Here is a 6,000-nt window from a genome sequence, read left to right on the forward strand (position 1 = left end):
ATGAACCAGGTCCATCACTGGCAGGCATAGACACGGGCAGATTCAAAGTACGTGAGATGCACATGCAGGAGATAAACAAAATCTGGCATAATAATAGATATCTCCTGATCGAAAAGATTGCATAATTGATAAGGAGAAGGACTCCTTACTCAACGAGAACATTATCCAAGATAAGGAAGGAGTTAGGAGTTGAGATTAGCTAGAACTCTTCCACCAAGGAAGAATAGCATTAGAACTCTAGTTGCTTTCTACTCTGCTAACTTTATAAATCGCAGGAAGTTCTTATTCTACAAGTGACGCACAAAAGCAGAAGTTAAACGTGAATTGAGAGCAAAATAGCAAGGCATTTTGCAAGAAGTTCGTGTGTGATTCAAGTGTGCGAACCTGAAGCTACATGAACCAGATAGAAGAACCAGCTCCAAGTGTCTATCTTTCATTCTAGTTTAATTGTAGTAGGTATTTTCATATTGTACCTTTCATCTTTATCTAAAGGCAATTGTAATAGGTACTCAGAGTATTCAAGTTAGAGATAACTTGAAGTTGTCGCAGTAGTTAGAGGTTGGTTGCCACAACGGGATTGGAGTTAATCCTAGGTTTACAAAAGTGTTTTGTAAATGCAGTTTTTGGCTCAGTGATTTAGTGGAGAGTTTGGAAAAATCCTACTGGGAAGTAGGTCGTGGTTTTTTCACCTTTTGATCCAGGTGTTTTTCACATAAAATACTTGTGTTCTTTAATTTCTGCATTTATTATTCCGCAAAAAGTAGTATAAGGAACACATGGAAGAACCGGGTCCTTCCATAATCTGTGCACGCGAAAAATTGGACACCACACAAATTCCTCCCCCACCCTCCCCCCGTGTGGTATTGAAGTTAAAACATCAATTGGTATCAGAGCAGGTTATCCTTGAAGAGGCTAACACCTTAGGAGAAGATCAAGATGAGTGCACCACTTGGAAACTGTAAATTGGGAAGGGCAATCCACTACTAGGCCACCACTCTTCAACGGCCAGTATTACTCTTGGTGGAAAAACAGAAAGAGAGACCACATCATAGGAGAAGACTATGAGCTATGGGACATTGTCACAGATGGTCAATTGGCTACCATGAAGATAAATGACGAAGGAGAAGAGGTGCCAAAAACAAGAGCTGACTGCACTGCTGACGACTTGAGAAAATGGGAGAAGAATGCTAAAGCCAAGAAATGGCTTGTTTGTGGACTCGGTCCAGACGAGTACAATAGAATTCAAAGTTGTACTACTGCTAAGGAAATTTGGGACACTTTGCAAGTGGCTCATGAAGGAACATCTAAGGTGAAGAGGTTCAGAGGAACGTTACTATATTCTCAATATGAGAATTTTACTATGAAGGAAGGAGAAACCATCCAAGAGATGTATACAAGGTTCACCACACTAAAAAATGAACTTAAGTCTCTTGGAAGGGTTATTCTTGAAGATGACAAATTTGAGAAGATTTTGACAAGGGTTCTGCCAGTCTCACAGGAGAGCAAAATCACTGCTATTCAGGAATTTAAAAACATTGCCACTCTTAGGTTGGATGAGCTAATTGGAAATCTCACTGCTTATGAACTTAGAAGGCAAACTATGAAGATGGATGTATCCAAGAAGGAAAGAAGACTGGCACTCAGAATCACTGAAGGTTCTGATCTAGAAGATGATGAAATGGCTATGATCACAAAGAACTTCAAGAAGTACCTAATGAGAGGAAATGGTTCTTCAAGAAGTGGAGGCTACATCAAACCAAGGGTTCCTGAAAAATAGACCAATGAGGGCTGCTACAAGTGTAGGAAGACTGATCACCACATCAAAAACTGCCCTCAATGGGAAATTGAATGGAAGAAGAAAAGAGATGAATGAAGAAACAGAAAGAAGGAACAGGTTTATCCCAAGAAGAACAAAGGATCAACAAAGGCTATGGTTGCTACTTGGGGAGAAAGCTCAGATGAGGAGTCGGACGATGAAGATGAAGATGAACAAGCACTTATGGCAATTGGAGAATCCGATGAGGAATCTGAAGTAAGTATAATCTATCTAAAAGACAAGATTAAGTTTTTGTCTAAAGAAAGGCTATCTGAGTTACTTCTAGATTTCATTGATGAATCTGAGGATATAAATAATGAAAAGAAACATTTGTCTAAGGAATGTGTGATTTTGAAAGCAGAGTGTAAGAACCTGGAACTTAGGGTTAGTGAGACTATAAGTGAAAATACTACATTAAAGAACCATGTTCATGCATTTGAATCAAATGTCCTAGAACTTAGATCTGAAAACCTAAAACTGAAATTAGGATCAAGTAAGAAGACATCTGATTGCACACAACTCACTCTAGAAGAAAATGTAGGTAAACTAAAAGATGAGTTGTATAAGAAGGATGAGCATGTAAGAATTTTGACAGAGGATCTAGGCAAGGTCAAGCATGAACTAGACAAAACTTGTAAATAGAACAGGTCCTCCGATGTACTGTCATGGCTACATGAACATCACAGTAGCAATAGAAGAGGAATTGGCTTTGGGAATCTGCCACCTAAATGGGATCCCAAAAGAAAGTATCTCACACTTCCTGAGAACAAAATTTGCACACACTGTGGTAAGACTGGTCACTATAAAAGTGAATGCACTGCAAAAAAAAAGGCTAGTCAAAAGAATAAAAAGTTTGTTCAAGGGAAAAATAGGCTGGCAGGTTGGGCTAAAAAAATTTGATTCATCCTTTTGCCTATGAAAAGGGACCCAAACTAGTTTGGGTTCCTAAGACTAACCCCTGATTTCTTTATGCAGGTCCAAGTGAAGGGGAGTAGCCAAATATGGTACATGGATAGTGGCTGCTCAAAGCACATGACAGAGAAGCAAGGAACAATTCCTTTCACTTGAGGACCTTAAAGGAGGTAATGTCTCCTTTGGAAATGGGAAGAAAGGTGAAATCATTGGGGTTGGTAAGGTAGGTAAGGATGACTCTCATTCCATTGAGAATGTCTACTTGATAGACGGCTTGAAGTATAGCCTAATCAGTGTGTCACAATTGTATGATAGAGGTAACTTGGTAGCATTCACCTCTACTAAATGTTTTGTGATAAATCTTATCACTGACAAGATTGTTTTGCAGGGTAAAAGAGTGAATAATATATATATTATAGATCTATCCACACTCTCAGAGAATGAACTAACTTGATTTGTCCACACTCTCAGAGAATTAACTAACTTGCTTAAGTGTGCTGGATAGTGATCCCCTCCTTTGGCATAAGAGCCTTGGATATGCAAGTCTAAGTCAACTCAACAAATTAGTCTCCAAGGACTTGGTGATAGGTCTGCCAAACATTAAGTTCAAGAAAGACAAAGTTTGTGAGGCTTGTGCAAGGGGGAAGTAGGTAAGATCCTCTTTTAAATGCAAGAAAGTGGTAAGTACCACCAGAACGATAGAACTGGTTCATATGGATCTCTGTGGTCCAATGAGAACATTTAGTAGAGGTGGTAAGAGATATGTGATGGTGCTTGTTGATGATTATTCTAGGTTTACCTGGACACTGTTTTTAACATCTAAAGATGAAGTATTTGACATGTTCACTTTCTTTGTTAGAAAAACTCAGAAACAATTAGGAGATCAACTTGCATCAATTAGGTCTGATCATGGTACTGAATTTGAAAATGCTAAATTTGCTGAATTTTGTGATGTGCATGGCATAGATCATAATGTTTCTGCCCCTAGAACTCCACAACAAAATGGAGTAGTTGAAAGAAAGAACAGGACTCTTGAAGATATGGCTATGACTATGCTTCTTTCTAGTAAGCTGCCCCATAGCTTCTGGGCAGAAGCTGTAAATACTGCATGCTATATCATAAATAGGTGCATGACAAGACCTCTAGTAGAGAAGACTCCCTATGAGTTACTTAAAGGGAGAAAACCAAACATATCCCATCTTAGGGCATTTAGATGCAAGTGATTTGTGCACAACAATGGTAAGGACTTCATAGGTAAGTTTGATTCCAAAAGTGATGAGGGAGTATTCTTGGGATATTCTTCACATAGTAAAGCTTATAAAGTCTATAACAAAAGAACTATGTGTGTTGAAGAAAGTGTACATGTGGTTTTTGATGAAACTAACATTCTTTCTGAGAGACAGGAATAGGATGATAAAGCAATTAGGCTGGTTAAACACTTAAATGAAACCACAGCCCAGACTGAAGCATCTCTGGAGGAAGGAACAGGTGATGGAATAGGTTCACCTATCCCCGACAACATGACAGGGGGAATAGAACAAAATAATTCTCAAACTTCAGTGGAACCTGTACCTAAACCTGTTCCATAGCAACAAAACATTGAGGGAACATCAAGGGGTAACCAGTTGGTTGTGAAACCTTACAGATATCAAAGTTCTCATCCTATTGAGAACATTATCACCGATCCAACTTCTGGAATCAAAACCAGATCTTCTTTAAAGAATCTTTGCGCTTTTGATGCTTTCTTATCTCTTATGGAACCTAAAAATGTTGTTGAAGCTTTGCAGGATGCAGACTGGGTAAATGCAATGCAAGATGAACTCAACCAATTTGAAAGGAGTCAAGTTTGGCATATGGTACCAAGACCCTTGGATAGATCAGTAATTGGCACTAAGTGGGTCTTCAGAAACAAACTTGATAAAGATGGAACCGTTACAAGAAACAAAGCAAGATTGGTGGTTCAACGATATAGTCAGGAGGAAGGCATATACTATGATGAGACTTTTGCCCCAGTGGCAAGGCTGGAAGCTATAAGGCTCCTCATAGCCTTTGTTACTTACATGGAATTTACCCTTCACCAGATGGATGTCAAGAGTGCCTTCCTAAATGGATATTTGAAGGAATAAGTGTTTGTCAAGCAACCTCCGGGGTTTGAAACAAGGAGAGTCCTGATCATGTGTACAAACTTGACAAAGCACTTTATGGGCTCAAGCAAGCTCCAAGAGCATGGTATGAAAGATTATCAAATTTTTTGCTTGAGCATGACTACAGGAGAGGTAAAATTGACAATACTTTGTTCTTGAAAGAAAAAGGTAAAGATCTCTTGGTAGTTCAGATATATGTTGATGATATAATCTTTGGAGCAACTACTGATAAGTTAAGTAAAGAATTTGCTAAACTAATGGGGAGTGAATTTGAAATGAGCATGATGGGTGAGCTTAATTTCTTTTTAGGCTTACAAATTAAACAAAATTCAAATGGAACTATGATCCATAAGCAGAAGTATGTAAAAGAGTTGCTTAAAAGGTTTAAAATAGAAGATTCCAAAGAAATTGACACTCCTATAGCAACAGCTACAAAGTTGGATATAGATGAACCTGGTTCATCTGTTGATCAGAAGTTGTATAGGGGAATGATTGGCTTATTGTTGTATCTCACTGCTAGTGGACCTGACATTGTTTTCAGTGTAGGCCTTTGTGCAATATTTCAGGCAAATCCGAAGGAGTCACTTGACGGCTGTCAAGAGAATTTTGAGATATCTAAAAGGCACCACTGATCTTTGTCTTTGGTATCCAAAAGGTAGTAATTTTAATCTTGTGGGATATGTTGATGCTGATTATACAGGTTTTCTTGTGGATAGAAAGAGCACCTCAGGTATGGCACACTTTCTTGGCTCATGTCTTGTGTATTGGGCTACCAAAAAGCAAAATTCAGTGGCCTTATCTATTGCTGAAGCTGAGTATGTTGCTACTGCTTCATGTTGTGCTCAATTGTTGTGGATCAAACAAGAATTAATAGACTTTGGAATTGATGTTGGTTGTATCCCTATTTTTTGTGATAACACTAGTGCAATTAGTATGACCAAGAACCCGGTTCATCACAAGAGAACTAAGCACATAGATGTTAGGCATCACTTTTTGAGGGATAACTATGAAAAAGGGTTGATCTCTGTGGAATTTTGTGCTACTGACAAGCAAATAGCTGACATCTTCATAAAAGTCTTAAGTAGAGATCACTTTGAAATGAACATGTTAGAATTAGGGATGATTAAG

This window comes from Nicotiana tabacum, chromosome 2 (genome assembly GCF_000715075.1).
Source record: "Nicotiana tabacum cultivar K326 chromosome 2, ASM71507v2, whole genome shotgun sequence".
NCBI lineage: Eukaryota > Viridiplantae > Streptophyta > Magnoliopsida > Solanales > Solanaceae > Nicotiana > Nicotiana tabacum.